The sequence below is a fragment of the Clarias gariepinus genome, chromosome 3, assembly GCF_024256425.1.
Source record: "Clarias gariepinus isolate MV-2021 ecotype Netherlands chromosome 3, CGAR_prim_01v2, whole genome shotgun sequence".
NCBI lineage: Eukaryota > Metazoa > Chordata > Actinopteri > Siluriformes > Clariidae > Clarias > Clarias gariepinus.
In genome coordinates, this window is record NC_071102.1 from 29,994,170 (window position 1) to 30,021,868 (window position 27,699).

Consider the following 27,699-nt stretch of genomic DNA (forward strand, 5'->3'; position numbering starts at 1 on the left):
GCGCTGTATACTTTCCAAATGGTGCTATAGATTCATACTGCGGAGAATATCTATGTATAAGTGGCCAAGTTTTTAAGTTATGACATGTAATACTTTTAATTAGTTGAGATTTTCAATAACATTAAATAAAAAATAAAAATAAAAACAATAGCCTATGTGTTGTTAACTTATGTGTGTCTGCTATTTCCAGAGCAGTGACAAAACAATATAAATTGCCATATTATTTACAATAAAAAATTATTCATTGCAGGAAAATTATTAATTTCCATCTAAAGTCATATTAGTTGAAAATGTAAATCAATCAGAGGAGGCCATTTATCCAAAATGTAATGCTGGGTAAGTCGTACAATGATCAGAGAAACATCCAAGAGACCAGGAGTAACCCTGAACAAGCTGGAAAGATAGGGGGACCTGATCACAGGAAAACAATAGCCATTGAGACTTTAAAGAGTTGGGCATTTACTGAGCAGAATATGAAATTAAATCCTATTAGGAGGTTATCAAACCCATGAGACAGATGAAAAAAAGTTTCTCTGGTCTGAGAAAATCCAAATGACACATCCCTGGAAACATCATCTTTACAGTGAAGCATGATGGTGGGAGCATCATGTTGCGAAAAAGCTTTTCAAATTAGGTCTAGACATACTGTACACTGATCAGCCATAATACTAAAACCCAAAAACATTAAATGCGACATTATGTACAGTAGCCTTGGCTGCACATGATCCTTTCACCAGTCTACTTTAGGATCATTGATAATAAATGTTATTTGATTTACCTAGCAGTGGTGTTAATTTAGTGGGTGATTGGTGCATATACAGTATCACTGGGTTAAGATAGACTTTTATATAATGTTTATAGATACTTGTGTGTCTGAAAAAAAGAAATAATGAATCCAGGCAAATCTTCCAGAGTTTATATTTTAAGAAAAACATTATCAGCATATATTGAGCAAGTTTTTTCTTTTGCTTTTTTATTATTATGCTGGGTGTATGGAAAAACATGACCTACATAAAAACTATATATTTCTGTTTGACTCGCTTAAGATACCCTCTATCACATTTTTGTGAGTCTGTCTCACTTCCTCTCTAGAGCAGTGGATAGTTTTATATAATCAGCATTTTTGCTGCGCAGAACACTCCTACAGAGGGTGAGATAATGCATAGAATAACAAGGTCATTGAGAGCGGTGTCAGATTATAATGCTGGAGTGCCCTCTTGTGATTTTACAGGGGAGTGTACAAGGGAAAAGTGTGCACTACAATCCACAGCATGCTGCAATGACCTTTGAATATCATTATAATTTATATAGACTTTAAACAATTCGCAGTTGAATTCGATCAAATCGATTGAACACCTATGGGAGATTTCAGAGGGAAATGCTAAACACTTATTAGTCATATTATTAAAACCACAAAACATTTAAACATTATTTTCTATTATTACTGGCAATTATATGCCAGCAAACTGGTGACAGAATCACAAGCTTGTCCCTTTTCCGTGAGGACCACAGGCAAGCCTGCCCTGGCGTATCCCACAAAAAAAGCCAATGCAGCACAAACTGACAAAAATACATAAATAAACAAATATATAAATTCAATGCAGGCTCCAATAAAAATGCACCAGAACACTTAGTGCACCACAGCCCTCCACACATGGAGAACAGCACGCAAAGAGCCCAAGGCCACTGCTCCAGCCTCCAAACTCCTCTAAGCCCAATCCAAACCCAATCAGACAAACAAGTCTGATCTACAAATGGCCCGACCTCACAACCCACAGCACTCAAAGGATCCACTGGCAACTTCCTGGTGCCACTAGCTCAATATATGCAGCACTCTCCCAGGGGTCTTGTGGAGTCATACCCCCAGGGGGCACAAGGAGAAAGCACACAGTACTGGGCATGTTTTGCATTGTAATGTTATGGCTGATCAGTATACATCTTATAAATGATTAACGTTCCAGTCCTCTAGTGTTGTTGCTGTCGTGTCTCATACTGGATCTTACCAAAACACTTTACGTTATTTATTTCTTAATTTTAAAATTCTATTTAGATCCTGGTGATTTAAAGGTATAGTGATCAGATTTTGTTGTACTAGTGTAAACACTTTATACAGCAGATCAGTGTAAATCAGACGTATTAAACAATTAACATATATAAATACAATTAAAATATTTTTATTTATAAAGTTATTTTAAATATAAATTTTATTTATTGTATACATGTATAAAATTTATAAATATATAAGTTTTCATTTGTAAACCTGTATTTGTGTTAGGAATAAATATTTTGAAACTACAATCATCATATTATAACTACTAATTACTGTATACTTTAAACAAATGCATTATTAAAATTCAGAACTTGTTATTAAATCAGTTAAATTTATAAATCACTAGTAATGCTCCAAAAGTATATACACCTCTGAAAGTGAGACATAAAAAAAAAAGCCAAACGTCAAGTTTTACTAAATATACAATATAAATAAAGTAAACTCTATTAATTTGTGACCGATAAATGATTATTTTGCAAATTGCGTTTATTCATTTACTCATCTTGAGGAACGTTTTTATCCTGGTTGGGATTATGGTGGATCTGGGGCATATACCTTACGAACAGCACATGGGAAATTTATCTTAGCTGTCATGTTTTTATGAGGTGGGAGGAAACCATATAAGCTTGGAAAGAAACATGGAACCATACGTCCTCAACATTCCTGTGGGTTACATTTAGAAACAAATATTTTGAACAGGAGATTCACTCCATATTGTCTAATTATACTATTATACTACTGCATCGTATACATAGTCGCCTTTACTGTAAGCTGCCTATACTGGACGATTACATTAAAGTACATTGGTACAGTACATACCTATTTCTCTTGCTATGTCATTTTTTCAAACAAAAAGGTTTAAAATAGTACATATCAAAAATCAATCAATGGATAAAAAACAGTGTTACTGCTAAAACATTTAGTAACTTTAAAATGCTTGCCCTCACATCTGTTTACATCTGGCTAACAGACTGCAACCTGCAAAGAAAAAAGAACCTTTTTAGTACCAGCAGAGTGCATCACTGAGGCAAAGAGGAACTCAGCAGCTATTTCACCTCTATTTGTATTCACTTAATACGGCTGTTCATGATCAAGCCATAAAAAGTTCTGGCTGCATGTGTGTAAATATGTGTATGTGCGTGTGTATAATTTATATCTGACCTTTATTCCTTACAGTATATATGGGCATTAACATCTGTATGATATTTGACAGATGTATGAGCAGAGCAGTTTTGTGTGACAGTGTGGCGCGCTGGTGTGCTTCTGCCTTCAAGGGGGTGTTGCCATGGTTCATCTCTCCATCTCTCCCCAGTGGAGGATGGGTTAAGTTCTCAGGGATTTCCACTGGCGAAGACTCTGCAGCAGCCGAACCATCTGCCTGCAGCCCTCCCTCTCTTCATCACTCCCTCCCAACTCTCACCACACAGGCATGCACACACCCACACACATATCATTGAACAGTGATAGTAATTATTAGCACGGACACTGGGAGGTGTAGAGATATGAATAATAAAGAAATAGTTATAGATGTTGATAGACAAGTTAATTAACATTTCTCTGTTTGAATGTTAAATTTACGAATACTAAAGCTATTTGCATTTTTTTTTTCGAGCCAAAACAGGACTTTTGATTGTGCAGAATAACAGAACACAGTTATGAAAGTAAAAACTCTATTTTCTTTTGTATAATCCCACACTACACTAATACACTACTTATCCTATACTTATACTGTATCCTGGAGCCATAATCAGACTGCCTGCCTCATATCTGAAATGCTGGCCTTTAATGGCCCAAACATTGAAAGTGGCCCCTTTCAATTCACTCCCAGGTGAGTTCCTATAAGATGCAAGTGGTGTTAGTGAATGATAGTCTGTACATTTTCCACAGACAGATGCATCTCTTTCACATGCTGGTGAAAAGTAATCCATTGATTTTCAAGGAATAGGTATTCCACTCGATGAATGTGAACGGAAATGCATGCAATGAGCTCCGGGCCGCCTCAGCCTCGGTACTGTGATTGAAGTCTCCTTAAATGTCAATCAGTTTTAAGCCTTCATTAAAAAAAAAAAAAAAGAATCACCAGTCCTGGTTTGGCTTGAACACCATTCATAAGTGTGAAATCAATAGACATACATAAATCCTAACCATATTAACAATTACTGTAGTTTTTCAAATTGCGTCCACCATACAAGCCTCTGTAGTCCCTGTAACAAATGGTAACATATTAAAACAAACACTATACTATTTAATGAACTATAGTCAGAGAGCTACTGTTATGGAAATGTTAATCTACTGTACATGTTCTGACTGAGCAGAATAAATCATTCAACCCCTGGTGCAGCTGGTCAATACCATAAAAGCTCCAGGAGCACACGTGGCTAAAATCCAGCATCTCCTCCAAGTAATGACATTTAAACACTGCAGACTCACATGTTTTGCGGGGCCTGACAAAACAAATCTATTACACAGAGCTCCTAAACGGCTAGCAAGAAGGAAATATGACCTACTGAATTCTTCTTTCGCTGCTTTAATGAAGCTTATCTCCTGTCCCAAAACTAATTACAGGTACTAAGAGACACTGGCAGATGAAAGAACCCGCGCTTTGATGGATGGTGTGGGTCTCCACAAATACGATTTCTGCCCTAATTGACAACAGAGGAGTGTATGCAGCTCTTGGTGGGTTTGTGACCAGGTGTTATGATTGCTATCCATGCACTTAAACAGACAGTTGACACATGTTGAACACTAACACACCTGTACAGTATATTAACACATGCACGAATAGCTTACGGTGTTAATGTAATTGTTAATGTACTGATGGCGGCATGCATTACAGTGCAGCTTTAGCGTAAGTGAACATATCCAAAACTGTGAAACATAAACCGCAGTATATTTGCTCATGAGAACTGTCTCAGAACTATGTTCTGTTTAAAGAGTGCGCTCATTACTCACACATCGTTTCTGGTGCTTTAGGAATTCCAACAATGTTCCTGCAATTTCAACAAGTGAATTAAGCGAGGAAAATTTCTATCCTTGGGTGCAATGTAGCACCAAAGTCAACAGTATGACTTATATTACAAGAAATAAGGATTCTTGCACATTCTCTCTCTCTCTCTCTCTCTCTATATATATATATATATATATATATATATATATATATATATATATATATATTAACGGAATTTACTTTACTTAAAATAAAATATTTATGCTTATTATCCCTGTATCAGTCCCTGCATTCATTGTGGAAAAAAAACACAATTATACACTTTTTTTTAATCAAAATGCATACATTAAAAGAAAGTTCTCGAATTGGTCATACTGTATATTTGCATTGTAAAGAAAAGGTTGACAGCAGTAATAAAAACAACCTTCCTTACTCCTTTTTCTGTTTGTTTAGATGTTAATTTTCCTGTTTGATATTAAAGTAAACTTCAGGCTTTAAAGTTATACTTTTGAACAATGTTTTATGAATCTAATAAACATGTCGAAATAATTGGGCAAAGGAGGCATACTTTTTTTAGTAACTGACATAGATATTTCAAATAACCACGAACATGATAGTACTGTAACTCGTCTTCCTGTTTTCCCTCACTGAGTTCTTGATGATGAAGGGGTGCGGGATGGCTGCACCCCTTGGTGGATGATATAAACAGAAGGTTGCAGAATGTTTACAGAAATGACACCATCAATGCACACAGATGGATGAAGAAGTTTAAAGAAGGAGTAAACCAGAACTAAAGACAAACAGCACAGTGGGAGACCATCAACGGCACCAAAGGGGAGAGGATTGGAGTGTTGGGTTCAATGATGGTGCAAATGCATCATTCACATTTGTGGAATTACTCAGAATCTCTTATACAGAGAAACTTACATTTATCTTGTTATACATCTGAGCAGTTGAAGGTTGAGGGCTTTGCTATAAACCCATAACCTTCTGATCAGTATGATGGAGATTATGCTGTGTAGTACTTTTGTATAGAGTAAATGTTACTCTACCAATATGTGCAATATAAAGCACGTGCTGTATGTGTGCTTAAAAAAAACCTTATGCCCACTTTTGCAAAACTTTCAGCACAATTGTTGTAAAAACACTTTTAACTGATTTTTTTTTCTTTCTAAATCTATTTCAGACTAATGCGAGACAGTGTTTTTTTTAATTAAATTCAAAATTACTCAAGCCTGTTTTTAATGATTTGTCGCGTTCATGGCTTAGAATTTCTAGCAGCTGGATAGCTATCTAAAACTGAAAATGTGGTAGAAACAAGAATGAAGTTCTTATTCTTGTTTTTTTATTTGCTAAAGTTAACAAAGCATCCAATATTTTAATCCAGTCAATATAGTTGAAACCTAATCGCAGGGTTCATGCACAGCATCTTGAGCTTTGTGTGCCAGATTAGATTAGTCTTCGCAGTAAAGTGCAGCCCTGACCCTTCCCCCAACCCATATGACCTAACTTTCTGCTGTCACTGCAACAGGCTGGAGTGGGTAGAAAATGAGGGGCCCAATCAGATGAGACTGATGCCCCAGGGATGAGTGCCAAAAAAAATGCTATGCTTTGAATTGATAAGACAGAATGGTGGAACAACTGGTTTCATATATTAATTCTCCTAACATGCATTCATGCGTACAACCCGTAATTATTGCGGTATTGGCATGAGCACTAAGTTGTAGAGTAAATAAACACATTCAGGCCATGATGTATAAACACACGTTGTCTGGCTGTCATGAGGAATTAGATGCATAACAAAGAAGCTAAAAAAAAATGAACTTTATGGATCAAAATGTTGTTGTCCTTCAAAGCTTGAAATCCTGGAGGTGAACAGGAAAACTTGTAACGTATAGCCAGAGCCCCTGAACTCTGACCTGAAGGCGGGGTATTCTCAGCCAGTATTCCCTGATCAGCATATGAAAGCCCCCCTCTTAACGAAAAAGACAAGGAAGCACTGCATTGTCATCAAGGACCACAATTACAGGTTGCAATTTTGTGATGTTGTAATGTGACGTATCTCAATAAAACAAACTGCTTATAACGATGATATACATACATTCTGTAAATACAGTAGAATGAAGTTCAATACAAATGCAAGTGAACATTTATTTACTTGACCTTTAAAGTATGATACAGTAATATTAATAGGCAAAATGTGAAAAAACTAAATTTTCACAAACACTACTAAACAAACAAACAAACAAACAAACAAACAAACAGACAAACAAAAGGTGTTGTAGATGGATATTGTGATAACTAATTCTATTATATCTACTATCATATCATCTCCGTTTCAGTTTTTTCTTTTCATTTTGTTGCCCAGTTTGTCTTTCATCTTTTAGGTTTCTTAGGTTTGTTTTCTCAGTGTGGTCTGAATAATAATGCTAACAAGACCTCGGATGGGGGTGGGGGTACTGGGGGAGAGTAAGTTGGGCCAAGAAAGTAAAGAAATGAAATGCACAACCTTCCATATTCCATTACAAAAAAAATAGGAGATAACCAGACACATATCGCAATATCATACAGGGTATGACTTGGTTACTCGTATGTATAGAGAAATCATCTTCTTTGAGAATAGTGGTATTTATTGCAGATGTATACGGCAATCATTCATGCTCATCATGGTCCTCCTGTGCCCAGACCAGAGGCACACATTCGTCTGAGCTTTTGTGTTTGCTCATGAGGAAGGGAGGGGTGAAAGTGTTCAGATCCACCCCTCCCCCATACATAAAAACATCAATGTTCACATGTTCACACTCCTACATCCATCTGAAGATGAGGCTTTAAAAGGCCTTCGGGGCCACAGAAGAGTTTTTGACCCCTTACCCGTGTTTGTGTTATGTGTGTTACTCAGACTCACATGAGAATAAAGAGAGTTTATATGAATATGATAAATACGACATCATGCAAAGACGGCAAGAAGAGAAAAACACAGATGGATAATTGTCCAGATGGATTGATTAATGACTAAGGCCTAGCTGGTGTATTGTGCTTGGTGCGTAATGACGGGGTGAAGTAATGATGGCATGGAGTTAAGTGTCAGAGAAGTAAGTGGAGAGCAGAGAGTCAGGTTGCATGCCGTTTCAGACACATGGCCCGGACTGGAGCATTGTTTAATGTCAGGGCGAGGAGCACGGCTTCAGCGGCCACAGCCCCAGCTGTCACGTCCTCGGATAATACTGGATAACTGCACTTCAGAGACAGATCAAATTGCTCCTGTAATTTACAGCCCAACCTGAGGAGCTGGTGCACCGCAGTACACCGCAGTGCTGAATCTGTATGATGTATAGAATGTCCATTCAATCACTATGCAACGATTCTTTAAATTATTCACTGAATGATTTTCAGTAACCACTTGATCAAGGTCAGGGTCAAGATGGATCAATCATGGGAATGTTATGGGAATACGGTCTGAATGACAGGGCGTCATACACTCGCAAATTCACACACTGTTAAGAATCACCAATTAAAATTTCAGGATGTTTTTTGTTTGTTCTGCATTTGATTTGCATTTGTTATGTAGAAAAAATACAATTATTAAAAGAAACACAGTGTAGTTGAATTCTCTATCATGATCGGCTAGAATCTATTAATCAATTTTTAATTTTATAACTTTTTTTCTACACAGGGAATGGAAATATAGTAGTTGTACCAACATTTTTTGAAAGTGTGCTTATGTATTTATTTACTTACAAGAGGATGCTGAAGTGTTTCCTAGAATCAAGACATGTTTACATACATAAATTACCCAAATTGTACATGTGGTTGAGCGCAATAGTTTGCACACCCTTGCTTAGAATTTGGATGGTTAATGTGAGTTTTTGATTTGTTCTGTTCTTTTATCTTTAAAATGAACAAAATGCCAAAAAGTATATGATAATGTAATATTAATGTGCCAAACAATCGGAACAAGCTGAATATATGCATACATGAATAATATTTTTATTTGCATGTATCTGTAATACCTTTGTATGAATTAAAGTGTTCACAATTGGCAATGTAGTCCTTTATTACTTCTAATTATCTTTTTAACTCACTCTTCAGATATATAAATCTTTAGTTTTATGCCTTTGTAAAAGCTTTTAATTCTTCCAACTGTTCAATATGACTTAAGCTAAACATGTTGTCTGCTTAAAATCAGTACACAACGTACTGATTCAGATTCATGTAAAATGTTAAGAGTGTTTAAGTCGAATACCTTTTAACTTGGTTGGTGCAGTGTTTAAGGTAAGTGTTGTAACAAGTTTATAATCAACATGGTAAAAGATTTAGTAGCTTTGTAACGAAAATAATAGCACGGTGGCATCCAGCCAGGTGTCATTTCCTCTGTCTTAAATTAAGTAGCCTTAAGCCTCATTATTATTTCTTGTGTGTTTATAAAGTTTTGTGTGTATGTGTTTGTCTGTGTGTGGGCACCAAATAGAAGACATGAAGAATAAACTTCCCGTTTTCGAAGTTTCATTATTGTGTTGTGTGCGTGTCTTGACGCAGATCTGCAGCTCTCCTCCACCTCCACCTCCACACTTCCCTGCATCCCAGCAGCAGTAGATGAGAGCGGGGAGGAACAGACAGCGCTCCAGGTGTCGCACTAACACACACGCGCACACACTCGCGCGCACACTCAGGCGCGCGCATACGCACGCGCATCGCATACGCACACGCGCAAGCAAGCACACACAACGCGCGTTTCGCTATCTGCTCTGTCTCGTCGCCGCTGAGAAAAAAAACATCCCGTTTGGGTGGAGGAAGGTCGGGAGGTGGAAGTTCACTTGGTCGGAGCGGCCCTCGGTAGTGCGGAGAGGGGAGGGAGGCTCGGGAAACGCGGACGCGGCTCTCGGCTCGGTATTTCCACCCCGGAGTGTCACCTTGCGTCTTGTTCTTCTGCTACACAGCACAACTTCATTACGTCATTTGTTTTTGCTCAGAGGTAAGTTTGATTTCACGATCAGTTCACATTTCTGGCTTGATTTAACTAGGAAACATGAAATCTACAGATTGCTCAGTCTTCCGCTACTTTCAGCGAATCCCAGAGGTTTTTTTTTTTCTTCCTCTTTAACGCGTTTGGAGGCGTGAGGAACCCTGGCACGGAGCCGCTCCGTCTCAACGCGTTCGAGCTGCTGATATCAAGATAAAGTGCTACAGCAAGCAAACTCAAATCATCTGAAAGCCTGCAAGCAAAACACACTTTCTCTCTCTCTCTCTCTCTCTCTCTCACACACACACTTAGGAGTGAACATGTAAGGATACAGGAGAAAGGCTGCATTGTCCAGGCAGTGCTCGACTCGGTTTCCTGATGCGCTATTTTTAGGAAGTTGTTTTTTTTCCTGCCTTTTATTTTCTTTGCCATGTCTGTGCAGCTTTAAATCTTTTAATTCTTTCAAACCAGTGCATTGCATCTTCTACATTGTTTCCATACACACTACATCCTGCACCCTGTTTGCTTACATCATAGTGCTTTATGGTTGAACTTTTTCAGTGATCTTTATCCACCATCATCATCATCGTCATCATTATCGTCTCATTGCCTTTTGAACATTTATTATTACTTTTTACACAGTGCAGATTAAATCATATGCACGGCATATTGCTTTACTTCTCTTTAAGAAAGATAATCTGATTGGATTTGATAAATACTTCAAGTTGTTCCATCTAGAGCATTTCTTTTCCTTAGACTGGGGGATGGGACTGGTGTTGCCTCGTCTAATGCCGCTCATATTTATTATTTATAGAAAGATGTAGTATACAGTACACAGCTTTATACATTATATACTGTCATCACCTCCCCTTTCCATATCCATCATGTTGATCTGTTTGTGAACACAAATCCTGCAGTTTGCAGCATCAAGTGTCTTCTTGTTTTCTTACATAAACCATTTGGATGGCCAAACCTGATAAACCTCAAGACAATGTCATGCTGGTTACATTTCAGGGGCGAGGCTTTTGCTCTTTACTTTACTTTTTTTTGTGTGTTTGTTCAGGATATTTTTCTTCTCCAGCTTTCCTAAAGCACCAATGCCTGTCAGTTCTCATTTTCTCTTGTCGAGGCTTTCAAAGCAAGATCAGCCTGAGATACTGAGACTAGTGAGAAATTAAAGAAGCGTCTAAGTCAGAGCCGAAGGAATACACGGCTATTCCAATTTGCATTGGAAAGCTCAGAAAAGAGGAAAACACACACACACAAGTATGTTCACCCCCCCAACAGAAGAATGCATGTACTGTAGGTTATAAGACACACAACACACTCAACCTGGATCCTTTATCTGCTGGTAGGCCAGGACACCCACGCGCATGCACAGACACTTTTCAACTTTAAGGTTGACTCTGTAAAAACCACAAGCGGATTCGTTTTCACACAAAGAGCTGTGGGTTTGTCTGTGCCTTTTTTGTCACTCATTTGAATATTTAGGTAGAAGTTTAACATCAATGATCCAGGTGGTTTTCAAAAAAGGAGCAGCATATTCAAAATGTAAGATAAGAACACATCACCATGTCCTTGTTAACTTTTTTTTTTTAAAGCCCTAAAGGAATATATGTGTGTACAGCTGGGTGGAAAAAATACACCTGTAATTTAGAATCTAGCTAAAGGAAAGAAAAAAAAAGCAAAGGATTATAAGATGTTAAAAAAAGAAGCAGGGTGTATCTTGCAACAAGAAAGTAGCATCTGGCAGCGTTATTACAGAGTTTTAACAGATGTCCAGGAAAAAAAAAATGGACAAAGACTGGACAACAATATGGCAGAGTTAAAGCAGAAATGGCAGGAAGGGGGTGGGGGAATTCAACTCAGAAAATCTAAAAGCTGCTGAAGGTACACAAAGAGGTTGGAGGCACTTAGGAAGATAAAAGGTGGGCGGGCAAACAGGCTATTATAGAATATTTTATATGACAGTCAACTTTTCTGGACTGGTATTATTTCCCTCCATTATTAATATTGTACTATAACCTATTTAATATTTTTTGTCATGAGGCATTTGATTTGTAGAGTCAAGATCCCTAAATATCTTTGCTTTGTCAGTTTCCTTGAAGGGGGATGCAAACATTTGCATTCTCTTGAATGCATACAGGCAGGGCTATTGAGATGGGTGTAGACTCTGTCTTTTTAAAAGACAGGATCTAACACAATCTAGTACAATTTATACACTATTATGAGGATGATCTACAACATGTGCAAGGCTGTTGTCGAAGTGCGTGTGTGTAATAATAGTCAGTGAAACTAACCGGTGTAGTTTGATGATGTGGACTTGCTTGGATCAGGGCTCAGGGGAATGTTAGTGCAGGGTCAGCACAACAGCTAATACAGATGAGGGTCCTTGTTTCTAACAGACGTGACTTTTAACTTTTAAGTAAAAGGTGGTTCATTGTCTTGTTACGATTTACATGTGGTTAAATTTCATTTTGTAATGTGTAAAGGTGAGTACTTATTGGATATTGAATGGTGTATATTTAGTCTTTTCTCAAGGTGTTTTTTTTTTATACAAGCCTATATGTGTCAGTCATTGGTAAGAATAATGCCAGCCAGACCGCTTGCTAAATTACACAGAGCCACAGCAGTTGGGACATTTGCATGGACGAGCTCTTCGAGTTAAACTTCACTTCCCTTTTATTTGCAGCAGCTGCACACATTTGCAGCGACTCCACCAGGCTGTGTTTATATCAGCTAACTGTGTTCTCTTCACCCACCAGGCTAATCAAACAAACTCGTATGTGTTGACATGGAGCGCTATGTTGGATTTCATCTTTGCCTTACAAAGCTCGTTGACCTGTTTTAGACCCCAGGAAACACTGCTTTTAATTTGACACAGAAGCAGTAGTAGGCTTGATGATTAGAGAACTGATTAGACATTAGGGGCATTCAAGGTTAAGCGGTTTGTATGAGATTGATGGTGAAATTTCAGGAAGTTTACCAATCTTTAGACTGAAGTCGATGAAGAAGCTGACATTTAGATGCAGTGTTTGTGTTTTTGCATTTAGCAATATTCAAAAGGACCTGGATATGCCTAGATTGTTGTGCAGCTGTTCTGGAACGGTTCTTGCATGAACAGTATTGTCATGTGCATTTGCAAAACCCCTCAAGCACCATGATGAAACTGCCTCTCCTGAAAGCCATCCCAGGAAAGCAAGACCAAAACATACATTTAAAGGCTATACAGAGCATAAGTAGCAGAAACATCTCAATATCAACTGGTCAAAGAAGATTATTGCATTTGTTTGATGCCTTCTTTTGATTTTTTATGTCCTTGTTTAACAATGAACGTAAATACATTTATGATAGCACCGTTCTAGTATAAAATAGTGAATAGTGCAATTCTTATATAATACTTCAGTAAATAAATAAAAAGGGGCTGCGAAAAGTTTGAGCACAAGTGGTTTAAACAGCACAGTTAGCCAGGCTTCTCCTCTACCTCACTGCCCAGTTGGTGTTTCAATTTCACAGATTTCAATTAGCTCTAACCCTCTTGTATGATTAACGTATGACTGTTTCTCTAACCGCTAATTTGTAAAATGTGGCCTTCTTGTGAGAAGACAGTTTGCCAATGTGTCATTTAAAATGGATGTAGTTGTGTTGACTGACCAAAACAAAAGGCACAAGGCAGCCATTGTGAAGATCAGCAGTAGATTACTGGAATTCCTTTTTTTTTTACTGCCTGAATAGGCTTTCAGTGCTTCCCATCTGGATGTGGCCAAAAACTAGCACTTTAATATTTAATGCTATTGTTGTTATTGTTGTTGTTGAGGAATTTGGGGTGGTTGGGCAATTACTTGCCATTAGTGGCAATTTTGATAGTGTGCCATAATAAGGCTTTTCAGAGTACAAGTAAGATTACATTTATAAAGTTAGTAAAATGCAATGAGTTACAAAGAGAGAGAAAGAGAAAGTGTGCGAAAGAGAGAGAGAGAGAGAGAGTAGGAAGGGAGTGACATGTCAGAAACAGGGGTTCTCTGTTGGATTAAAAGTCATTTGAATAACTTACCATGTGATAAAAAGTGTAGTTGTAGTTTCTCTAGTCTCATGACACAAGGCCAACTGCAATATTGCCTCACCCATTATTCACTGACAAACAAATACCACAATGTCTTTTCATTTACAGCAAAAAGGTGGACAAAATCAGTAGGACAGGAAGAGAAAATTTCATGTCCGGGTTATATAGGTATTTTTTTTATTATCATTAGTTTAAACAGATGATGGAAAATGAACAATCTTTTCGGTTATGTGGAAATTATGATGAAATGGATGAAAATAAATTCCAGAGGAAAAGTTGCAAGTACACCCCAAAGCCACCTACAGTAGTATTTAGACATTTTTACAGAAGGTGAATATGTTAGACTTTACTAATATTGTTTACAGTAGGTTCAATACAAGGACAGAAAATTAAGTCTGACAGCTGACACATTCATAAAGAAACCATTGATTTATATCTTCATTTTGTTTTGCCTCAGTGTGTGTTAACTTTCTTGTTATAATATAATCTGACTTCCACTTCATGCTCGATTTATTTGATTTATATTCATTCTTTCATTCATTTGTCGATCATTTTCATAGCAACACATTACATTTAGCAAGGATGCAGTCACACACTTTAGGCTTTACCTGGTTTCTTTCAAACAACATTCAAGTTCTGTGTGTTGAGTATTTTTCTCCTTCAGTCATTTCAGAGGGGATCTGGCACCACTGCTGAGCAGTGCGGAACACGTGTGTCCAACATGTGGTTGCTAATCCTGCTATTAGGGTAATCTGCTCAGGCTGCTGATCAATAGCTAGCACACCCAGTCTCCAACAGAGCCACTGTATCAGATGAAATCAGGACTGAAGGAAAGGGAAAAAATGATTTAATCATTTGTATTAAAGGCAGTGGAAGGGGAAGTGGGCGGCTCGTTGAAGGTATTCATTTTGCTGAGTTAAGATGTCCAGTTTGGACAACAGCAGATGTGTGCTGAAATCAGGTTTTTACTGTTTTGAACCTAATGGCTTAGACATTGTGTACTTGTTTACAGACAACAATTTATGATGAGATAATAAGATTTTACACACACACACACACACACACACACACACACACACATATATATACGTGGGGCTTGAATGATATGGATAAAATCTTTAAATCGCCTTTTCAGCATTTTAATGCTGATGAAATTTTTGTTAAAAACAAAACCATAATGGTGAACCCAGGCAAACTATATTACTTAAAATCACATTTTCTGGATGCTTTAATTTATTAAACTGTAATAGAAGACATTTTGAGAAAGGTCCAGATGTTCACTAAACCACTGAGTAAATCTTAATTTTACACTATTAAAAAAAGAAAAGACTAAATAAATAAATGTCCCTCACTACTATTTTTTTTTCTAACATGGATCTACTTATCAGGGACATATTTCTAATGTACATTTATGTTTTTATTTATCCATCTATTTATCCATCTATTGTCTACCCTGCTTATCCTGTGTAGGATCATGGTGAGCGTGGAGTCTCTCCCAGGGAATTTAGGGCACAAGGCAAGCACACATTCACACACACTCAGTCATAGATACCCACCAGAATACTCCACACATGGCAGTTTGTTCACTGATGAGCAGCAAAAGCTTAAAAAAGTGAGGTACATGTAATTGGCCTCTAATAAATACATTTTGGCTCACAATTAATTATTACATTTATTATACTTATTCAGCTTTTACAACAAGCTATACATAAAGCAAGTGAAATGGAAAAAAGCTGACTATGGAAATTTTCTCAAACAGCTTTAAGATAAGACCTACATTTTAAAAGAAGTACTTTTATATATCTGATGGTATCATTTGACCTGAGAATAAGTGAGGTTCTTGTTTTGGCGTGCCTTATTCATGACATTCAGTTCAGCTTTGTTTATTGTATTTAATACTATTAAACAAGTCTGGGCACGGTTATGGTTTGTGCTTTGTCCCTAATATAATAGCCTACTACACAAATCCTGAACCTGATCAGATTAGATAAAGTTTCAGTGTCTCAGAAATATTATGCATCTTATTTATTTATTTAATCCTGTTGCTGTGTTGAAATTATTCTTCCGCCTGCTCAGAACTGGAAACAGTGGCTTAGACAATAGTTACTGCTGCAAACATCTTGCAGAGACTTGTACGGTAGACACTTTGCATATTCGGATTAAAACAGCGTGTAATCGTTGATATGGTGATATAGTTTGTGAAGGGATGTTCATTGGGTTCCAGTGAAAGGAGTTTTTTTTTTTTTTTACTGTGAGCGCTTTCAAAAGGTCAGTGGTAAGGCTATAGCTTTTATTCTCTGATTTTTTTTTTTATTATAAGTTTAAAAAAGGGAAAAAAAAGGGATGTTAGTGAGGAAATGATTTTTGAATTATTATGACATCACTGATAACAAGAACCAACTTGTCTCATAAATGTTCCACAATGTTAACTGCAACTACCGACCGATAAAACATATAAGGCACCAGTAAATAAAAAAAAGAAAGAAAAAAAGGGAAAATGATGTGGTTTAAAACAAATAAAGCAGCTATTTTACTAGTGAGCTATGAGGAAATAGTGGTTGGTACTAGGGAAGAATATGTTTACATGTGGCATGATTTAAAGTCAGTGTGCTATTTATATTTATATACTGTATATTCAGTGTGGTGTGACTGGTGGTGGTCTTGGCTTTGTCTGGTTGGCAGCAGAGAGAACAAGAGGGCACCACAGCAGGTCACACAGCAAAGCATGGCAATGTGTGGACATCTTCCTGTTCAGCGTTCCAAACAAAACAGTTTGGTTTTTTTAGAATTGCACTCAGACCTTGAGGCTATGCACATTATGAAACATGCACAAACCTAACCACACCTGTGGAAAAAAAAAAAAAGCATTGATACTCATTTACTAGCAGAGGAATATGTGTCATACAGCATTTGCTAAATATGTAATTTTGTGCAAAATACAACATAGTGCTGGTGTGCTGTAAATACGAATTTAGCAGCCATGATTTGATTTACATCCTTAAAGGTACATCAGTCTGTGATCAGGATGTACAATTGCGTGTGCCAGATAACCACTTAAAGATGATTACACTATCATGCATAACCAAGGCTCAGGTATAAGACCTCCAAAATAAAACTCATATAAAAACATTAATAATGTCCAAAGGAAAATCTGTTATACTTTGACTTCTACTCTTTCCCTACTTCTTGTTGGATCTTTCCATGCATACAGTACTGTGCAATAGTTTTGATCCCCACCTCCCTCATTTCTTCATATGAAATGTAATTAAATGCAATAAATGGAAGCAAATATTTTACTGTGACAGGCTGCAAAGTGCCTAATGATATAATTAAAAAATTTAAACAACCTCAGCAGCAACCTCATTTCCCCTCACGTCTGTTCCAACCACTCAGCATTCAGCATCACCAGTACCGCCTGATCATCGCCTGATCATCCGTCATCATCTGCACCTGTTTCTCACTGGTTCATGCCTTGAGGTGGATATATTTAAATGATTCATGAGTCACTGTCTGTCTTAACAAACCATTATTCCTCAACACTACATTAAAAATACAAGACAGTACAGTATTTTGCACAGACAGTATTACTGTTTATTTCAGTTTTGTTGTGATGAATAATGACATATCAATACCTTACGGATTTGTACCTCCTGTGGAAAAAAAAAAATAAGCCAGAGTCTTGGTTCAGTACATAATCAAATTTGATAAAAAAAAAAAAGATTTGGATCAAGGACTGCTGCTATAATCATAAACACTGTCGTATGCTCATATTCCAAGGCTCTTAATACACTTAAGGTTGATTTTCTTTACTCATTTACACTGGTATATCTTAATGATTTATAATCCCACTGACCGGTGTCACCTGGAGGAGGATGGTTTATTTAGAGTCTGGTTTATTTCAATATTTCTTCCTCAGGTTTCATCAAGAAAACTTTTCTTCAAATTGCAATTGTAAATAACACTTTTACGAAAAATGCTCTTTCCATGAAACATTTCTGACTACACAGTGAACATCCCTAGTGCTCTCTGTGTGTTGTGTTCAGCGACCTGAAGGACGTGGATGTGCACTAATTGGAGCCTGGGGATGTCAAGTGCTTGCTCCTTTCAATTATTCAGTTTGGTTTGTCCATGAAAGAAAAAAAAAATGTGCTGAAAAAGATGATGATTCATTTCTTCAATTTTAGCTCTAGGTCAGTTCAAGTATACTTATGTACTATACATATAGAAATGCACATGAGGATATTGTATTTTAAAATGTTGTTCTAAAACAGTGGATCAGTTGAGATCGACCTAAACACTGACCTAAACACATTCCTCAATCTGAAAAAAAAGAGAGAGACCTGGAATATCAACAAATCTGTGCGCTTTAACATCTGGCCCTGTGAGAAAGCATGCATGGTTTATTATTAGCACCAGCTCCAGGGATTTCTCTTGGTAGTCAAAGGAATAAAGTCACCATTCAGAGCCAAATCTTCCATGTCAGGGATGATAGTTTGTGAAATGTAGAATCTCTCTCAAATGCAACGGCCTTAAAAGGTTTATTTAGGATTGTGAAAGGAATAGATTGAATATGTGACATATAGTATGAACAGACATTATACTTATTTATGTTTGCCTTCCATCTTAATCTTACATTCAGAAGACTGAAGATTATAGTAAAAACACTGTTTTTTTTATTTTTTATTTTTTATTTAAACATGCAGGCAGTGGTGAACTCAAAGCCCATGCTTGTTTGAGCTCAAGGTTTGAATGTAAAGGGCTTTTTGTTGCGTCTTTGACGTTAAGAAGAGGTCATTTTCAACATCATGCTTATTTCTTATTCTCTGAATTAAATGCATCACTGTTCTGTTTGTGCCTCTTTCTTAAAATCACAAAAAAGACACAGTACAGCTACAGTCCCTCTCCGAGCAGTCAGTGCATTCTACCCTGCTTCATCTCATTTACTCTATGTAAAATTGTGTCCTTGGCCTGGAAAGGAGGAGGAACAGCATTAGTTCTCTTCTTTGGCAAGCTGAGATTAAACGCCATAATCCTGCCGATTTTGGCAGTAGACGTCCAGCTGGAGTGTCCTCAAATCCCTCAGAGCCTGAAGTGCAGGATCTTTTAGTTCTGAAAACTGTTGGCGGTCCGTATTCTATTTAAGAATTCTGAATTTAATTTCATTAGTTTTTGCTTATTAAATTTTGTCTGTGAATTTTTTCCATAAAAAAATATTTAGTAGCTCAGTAGTAACTTTGCTCATTTGCTAATTGGGAAGGTTTAATAAATAAAATAAGGGTTTTGTATGCTTACTAGGGCTGGGCAATTGATCCAAAATGAATTGAAATCGACATTCAGGGATTCTACTTGACATGCCCATGTCAGTTATTTATTTTTTAATTATACTGTAAGTATGTTATTACTTTTTAAAAATTTAATATACTAATAGAATCTACTAATATACAAATATAAAATAATACTTTTCCATTGTGGGCATTCATATACTGTCCCTTTAAAAACATACTACTGCATGTGTAGTCACATGACTCTGCCTCAGTCTGCGACATGGAAGCAACGTGGAAGACTATAGAAAAAATATCCCAGCTGTAATATTTTAGCGAATTTACAGTACAAACCTTGTCATAAAAAAATAAATAAATCATGATTTAGGTAAAATACGTTCAAAATATTCAGTTCATTGTGACCACGTACCTTGACATTTCACATTCATGATTACAAGTGACTTTTATCTGACTCTATAGCACATCGATACACATCTTTGCTTGTGACCTCTGTGTTAAAAAACATCGTATTTGTCTGTCCACTAATTCATGTCAAACAATAGATGCCATTTTAGCAAAGATATATATTTGGGACTTTGCTCTGGAGAAGGACAAGCAGTTAGCTTGCTGTATTTGTTGAAGTCCAAAAGACGGAGAAAAGACAGACCTCACTTTTGCTGTTTTATCAGCTATTGCTAGCACGGCTATGAAATCCCCGCAGTGCAGATGCTGACTGATGACATCCGCGACCTATGCATGCGCAGACAAACAGTCTTAAACATAAATCCTTATCTGGCCATTCTCATCCAAATTACATCACTCGAATATGTTTTTGATTTCAGACCACATATTAAAATGTCTCTTTTAAAATGTGAAAAACATCAGATTTCTGCGTTCCTACAGCTATAAAAAAATTAGATCTATGTCACATTAGGGTAAAAATAGGAGCTCCTGTAAGTCACTTCAGGCTGGTAATGTAAATATCTCTTAACAACTCAACGCAGGGATAAGGTGACAGTAACTGTGATTTGTCCACCTGGCAGGATTAATTAAGTTGAATTGAGGATTTTAATGAAGTTGAATGAACATGGAGCAGTCGAGGTGGGAGGAGATTTACTAACAGTACTTGCATATTCTATTCTATTTTTTCTGCATTGGAATTTCATTAAAAGTAACAGTAATATAAAAGTAAGTAATCTTTTAGCTTCAACTTTAACAAGATCTGCTAAGTTCCATTGTGAAGAGACATAGAAATCCTACTGACAAATATTGGCTTGTGGGCTTAATTGCAGAGCGACACAGACACACTAGCAAACGAGTAAACTGTACATGCACGAAACGCCGTAGGCCACTTGTGTATCCTACTGTACAACGTAGGCTCGTCATAGACTTGATGCAGAAGCATGAATTAGCCTTGAGGTATGTGTGTGTGTAGGGGGGGGGGGGGGGGGGGGGATCCACATGTGCTAATGTTTCTGTTGATTGCCTTTTTTCACAAATTCTAGATTGCCCTAGGCTGCAGTTGCACATGTGCTGCAGTTGTAATTTTTCTTTAATCATGGCATTCATCAAACGATTAGTTTTCAGTTCCCAAAGAAAATAGTGTGAAGAATAAAATATGACACTTTGACAGAAATATAGCCCACAATGTGCTGGTGCGATAAAGCCTAATGCTAATTAACCTGAAGTAAATGATTTTCCCGTAATAACGCAACATGAGCGCATTAATATACCGTACACCTGCGATTTGAACTACAGCTGGAACTATTCCCAGCCCTGCTGTTGATGATGATTAATCATCACGTTTTGAGCAATTCGCTTTGAGACTTCAGCACACTGCAGTGAAACAACAATAGAGATAAATAACTGTTTATTGTTACAACATTGGGTTCGATTCCTGCCTCGGGGTCCGTGTGCATGCAGTTTGCATGTTCTCCACATGGGTTCTCAGGTTACCTCGGTTTCCTCCCACAACCCGATGACATGCAGATTAGTCTAATTGACGTTCCGAATAGCCCATGGTGTGTGAATGAGTGTGTCAGTGTGTGTGTGTGTGTGCCCTGCGATGCATTGGCACTCCATCCAGAGTGTACCCTGCCTCATGCCCTAAGTCTCCTGGGACAGGCTCCAACCCCCTCTCGACCCTGTATACAGGACAAAGCGGTTTAAACGTTGAGTGAGTGAGAGAGTGTTACAACACTGATATTTGAATTGATATTTGCCCAAGCAGCTTGATGTTCCAAATGTTTTGAAGTCAGTTCGTTTAGTGATGTATCAAATTTCTGCCAACAATTTGTTTTTTTGAGTAAAAATTTAAATTCTTTCCTAAAGTAAACGACTACTCAGTTTGACACAACATCGGAAATCCACCTGAATAACATACTAAAAAAAATAAAAAAGTAGTTTACAGTGCCATGAGTGACCTGAATTTTGCATTTACATTTACATTTACAGCATTTGGCAGACGCCCTTATGTGGAAAGACTTACAGAAGTGCTTTGTAGTTTTCTTCAAAAGCGCATCCTCCTGCAACTACAACTAGGTCAGGGTTTAAGAATCTGTTCGAGACAAAATTCTCTTAAAGACAAGTAACAAAAACAGTATGTTAGTTTAACAGTAGTTTATCTTATTGAATTTTTTTCTTATCATATTTTACTCAGCCTTTTGGACACAACCCGTTTGGTTTCGTCTGGTATTATGATGTGTCGGTCGAAAAAAGATCTCGATTTTGCATTCTAAATTTGCTCGAGGACGATCAGAGGTATGTTTTTGTCATTTTTTCGTGCTTTGTACTGAGATATTTAGTAATGAGATTGAACCACTGATATGAACCATAGGCATGGATCGAGCTGACAAAAAAAAGGGAAGTGATGTATAAGTGCCTCACATTAGCAACAGACCTCAGAGATGAAGGACAGGCTTGTGTAACTCTGACAAATGCCTGAGTGCCTTTATTATTGAAACCAGAAGTGGACTACATAAGGAATACAACTTAAAGTGGTGACTGTGTGATCATTTACAGTGTACGTCCAATAAAATCCCGATAATGAAGCTTCTATACTAAAGAAGCTTCGACAATATAAACATGTGGCTTGAATAACAGCTGGAATTACAGTCACAAAAAATTCAACAACACCTCCTGGACAAGCAGCTTAAAAAATTTCGCAGAGCTGTGCGCATCAAAATCATATAAAAACAAGTAGTGCTAAAGAGGACCTGCTTTTTTTCCGTTGCCATTGTCGTTGTATGATAATGAGATTTTTCCCTCGTTTCCCATGCAGTGATGAAACCTGTTGTGTCTTTGCCATCGTGTGCATGCTTATGAAAAAAAAGGGGCAATCTTATTGTAAAAGGCTTGTAGTGTACACACAGCTTTATAAACTGGTGTAAGTGTGTGTTTGTGTGTGTCTGTGTGTGTGTGTGTTTAGGGTTCATTCTTCTGGCAGATCAAAATCCAGCCCTATTGTTGCACTCGGCTGCTCACTTCATAAACAGGAAGTCAAAAGTCTAACTGAGAGCAGAGATCTCTTAGTGAAATTAGCGCGCGCGCACACACACACACACATAGGCACACAGACAGATGGGCAATGCTGTGAGATGTAATAGAAAGATAGACCCTTTGAACAGACCCAAAACAGGAACAGGCAGAGAGAGAGAGAGAGAGAGAAAGGAGGGGGAGAGATGCTTTTCATGGTGTCAGATTACAGTTTCTTACTAGGCTTACAAAAAAAAAAAAAAAGTATAACCATTCTTCCTGCAGATGCAGCGGTGATCTTTCCTGAGCCCTAACCCCATATCTGGAATGTGTTTCTCTTTTATCTTTGGACATATCACGTGTGGATTTTAGGGGAAATCCAAATTCTCAGCAATCACACACTTTCACAACCTGCCTAAACCGAGGACACGGTATTTTATTATGATTGGAAGCATTTGGATCATGTCTCTGTTTTCTCTCTCTCTCTCTCTGGATGGCATCATTGTTCTGCAATTATAAACAGTATTTGTTGTCTAAGAGACGCCACCGTGTGACTCGACATTAATAAATAAACAGAGAGGGAAACAATACAGACGGAGACCATGAGAATGGCATCTGGCTGCTCTGCCTCCTTGAATGTGATCATGTCTCTCACTAAAGACTGATATTCCCACAAAAAACAGCAGCCTGGACTGAGTAAGTGTGTCCTGCAAGGAATCCTATCTAATCCATCTCTCCTTAACGACAGATGGCAGGTTTAGATTAGGTTCAGGTTCGGTACCGTTCATCTTATCAAACCTTTTAGAGAAACTCTGGAGCTTTATACGCAATTACAGATCAGTCTCTACAAATCAGTGTTTTCAGGATAGGCTCTGTATCTGATTATTAATATAATGAATACATGCGTACAATACATAACTTATTCATTCATTCAACTTTAAATCTTCACTCTGATCTGAAGATCTGAAGTTGAATGAATGAACGAGTTATGTGTAACCATGTGTGCATTATATTAATCATTATATATACGCAGTTGTAATAAGAAACAAAAGCAAGACCCTTAGGCTTACTGGACATGATTGCATTTTCCTGTATGGGCCATATTGTTCTTTTGTGAGTGGTAAATATCGAAATTAATATAGATGTCAAGCCCAGATGCATAAATAATAAGACTGAATGGGGGTTGGGCATTAGATAATAAGAACAATTGTCTTTTTTTCTTTTTCCAGTTTTCCAGACTTCCCATTGCTCGCAGTATGATAAAGCGATGCACTCCAGTGACACCTTAAACATCCATAATTACATTTGTATTTGGATGCAGACCTGAAGTGATTAGTTTATTTGGTTCTGTTAAACCCTTTCTTTCTTTGTCACGTGAGATTTAAATCTAACACTCGCTTACATCCACATGAACCTTTTTTTTTGTGTATTTCAGAATGCCAGTCCTGACACACACACACACACACACACACACACACACACACACACACACACACACCTCTAATCTCAACCAGATGCCCTGTGAATCTTAAAATAATATGTATTGTATTAATTCCAAATAATATATTTTCATTTGATTACGTCACTATGCTATGGACATTTAGTTAAGACAAAGACTAAACGACTTAGACAAAGAGAGAGAGAGAGAGAGCTGAGCTGACCTGATAATCTAATCCATGTTGAGAGGGAGAGCTTTTTTAGAGAGCAGGTTAATACCACCAGATTACAGTCGATCCCCAGACCAGTGTGAGCCACAGTGCAGCAGTTTCATTCTAAGACAATGAGCACAACTATGACAGAAAAAAAAAAAGACGTTGAAACTGTTTATTGCCGTCCACTTATGTCAAACCGAGAGCTTCTAATGAGCTTTAGGAACACATTGAGTTTTACACACTCCTATAGTGTACGATCTGTGGTGTTCTGTCTGCGCACGGCATTTCAGGATTTATTCATGTCTAGCTTTAGAACTAACAGAATGGGAGTCACCAAGGACCAGACGAAACGATATAATCACGATACCTAGGGGCTGATTCGATTCATGTGATTCTGTCACAACTATCTCCCTTTTATAAATATCCTGATTGTTTTTCTTTGTCAGATTTTGCTCCAATTCTAAACAAACTTTAATAATTAATAATAATAACAAAACAAACAGTTTGCTCCTACCACATGCTGTGCTGCCTGGCAATGTGTTAATAGTTTAGAGTGACACCTGTAGGATTAAAGAGGAATAGCAACATTTTATTGCAACATATGCAAATTAAATAATAGTAATAATAATATTAATAATATTAACAAAACATTTTTTGTTCCCACAATATGTTTAACCACACAGTGTATAGATTTTTTTGGGATACAAAAATTGTTGTTATCTATGCCTTTTTTAAACTTTAAATTGAATTATTGCAGGAATGTGTGGTATTATATATAATTATGTGTCCTTATTACTGGGATAAAAATAATAGACTTAATAATAATAATAATAATAATAATAATAACAACAAAAATGTGATTCTTTTATACCATCGTGTGCTATGGTATCGTTTATGAATCACAATTCTGTGTCAATCTTGAAATCTCAGTAGTGTGGAGCTTGTTTAATTTCAGACAATGCTGTCAGTCAAAACGTCTCGATGCCTCAGGCAGTTTAGAGGACTATAATCCCGGCTCAGTCATTACAGCGCTTGAGAAGCGAGTCTGGCCTTAGCGTGAAGATCTTACCAGAGAACTGGGAATCTTAGCTCACACACTGCCTGACCTTCTGTCTCTAGGCGAGGAGGCATAAAGAAGCATAGTTCTTAGATCATATTTCTGGCTTATGACTGATTCAGGACTAGAGAAGTGGCTCTGTACCTTGAGGTCTACATTTAGACTCTCTGTTAATGTGCTTCAGTGGAGCATAAGCCACTGCAGTGCTATAATCCTATCAGCAGATGCCCATCGCGCCCTCCTAACTCTCACATAGTGATCCAGGGAAGGGCCTGTTCAGCCATGCTGAGGTTTCCATGACCTGGTTGCTAATTGTATTATGTAAAGACAACCAATACTGAGTGGTGATGTTTGGATAATTGTACTTAATAAAGTTTATGTAATCTTAATATGGAAACATGATAAAAGATGGTTTATCATTCACTAAAAAAGGTTTTATTAGTGAAGCGTTATCCGTATCAAATTCGGTCCGATGTAACAGCATCACCTCTTTTGCAGTTAATATTAATATTACATTTTTGGGGCTGGTTGTTGAGAAAGTATTTAGAAATATGTGTGTTTTCTGCAGATATAGGAATGTATGGTTATCTTTAACGCATGCATATAAGAGGCACTTCTTAAGACAAGTAGAATATTTAAGTATGTGTGCATATGTTGAATGTTAACCTTAACGTACTGTATGCACACTGCCTCTGTAGTAGCATGCACACACACACACCACATGTAATAGTTCACTCTTTTTTGTCTCTTGCTTATCTCCAATGACAAAAAGCCATGCATATGCACACCGTACACATCCACCATGACTGCACCCTTTAATGGAGAGCTGACTGTCATGAGTTTTGCTTACACACACACACACACACACACACACACACACACAATCGCAAACACACAGGCACTGGCTCAGAGCAGAGGAGCAGCGTCCAGAGCATGGGGCGTTTGTGCTGAGCTGGCCTGGCCGTCAGGTTGAATAAACTTGTGGACAGCTGACTGGACATGGCTATTCATCGGCATGAGAAAAGAGCACACAGGGAGAGAATGGATCAGTAGCTTAGGGCTGCACGTCACAGATATGAGCCTACATGTATTATTTCCTCTTTTTTTTTTTTTTTTTTTTACCTCTACTCTGTGTGTATATGCACTTATACGTACATGATCTTTAATGTTTTTTTTTATTTATTTTTCTTATTTAAGATTTCTATTACAGAATAAATTGCTCGCTTTATTGATGACTGTAGAAACTGATGTGCTGAGTCAGATTGTACTGCCTGTATAAGAGAGAAACAGAAGTAGCTGTTACTGCAGATGTATCAGATGAAATGCAGAGCTCAGACAGTAGGGAGGGTGAGCCTAAGGTTGCCTGTATCCCAGAGTAACAGCAACCGTGGAAACCATTAGAATCATAAACAATCCCGTTATACCCCGAACACTAACATAGTTGATTACTAGGGAAGGGATGCTGATCAGGTCCTGATCAGTATTCTAATGTCTACAATGATGTAAGACATGCTAAATCTTCCAATAAGTCATGCATTTCCTCTCTAGATGTTTATTTCACCAGCGTTTTGCTATACAAACGTTCACATAAAACATTTATATTGTTATGAATATGCAATAATGACAAAGCAGCCATGATTCAATAAGGACCCACGTGACCAGCGTTGATTTTTATGTGAAAGTCTGTGGGTGTGTTGGTGATTTACAGACACTCATGACTGCAAATGCAAAGGCGGGGCAGCAAACAACTGGTTTTCAAGTTTTTTTTGTTTTTTTTTCCCTCTGTGCTAATTGTTTTTAAGTGCTGTGAAACTCACGAAGACTCCAGAAAGGGCAACTAAATTTAAACTTTAAGGATGAGCGGTGTTCAAGTCAAACCAGGACTTTCAATTAAATTTCGAATCAAGGTGTAAAAAACGATTGACATTTACAGAAAACCTAAAGCACTGTACATCCACGAGACTCTTAGTCGCATTAAAAGATTTGAATGGCGCAAACGTTTCAAAGAATGCCATATGTCCATTAATGACGATCTCGTCCAAGGTGGCTCAGAGCCCACCGCAGTCGTTCCCGTTAACATTCAGCGAGTGGAATGCAGTGTTAATTTTATCAATAAAAATAATGACAAAAAAAATATTCATAGATGACCTTATTTTCATGATGAAGACAAAAAATAAAAAGTAATCCTTATATTTTTTTGTTTAAGAATAAAAACTAAAAGATAATGTAAATGAT

General features: G+C 37.4%; 1 protein-coding gene across 2 annotated transcripts in view; it reads left to right on the plus strand.

The window, feature by feature from the left end:
- The first annotated feature begins 9,693 nt into the window (after positions 1 to 9,693).
- znf516 (zinc finger protein 516) overlaps positions 9,694 to 27,699 on the plus strand; it is a 47,783-nt gene continuing 29,777 nt past the window's right edge. For both annotated transcript variants that reach the window (XM_053492210.1, XM_053492211.1), the window contains exon 1: positions 9,694 to 9,969. The gene's annotated coding sequence lies outside the window, so the exon portion shown is untranslated. The remainder of the gene's footprint in view (positions 9,970 to 27,699) is intronic.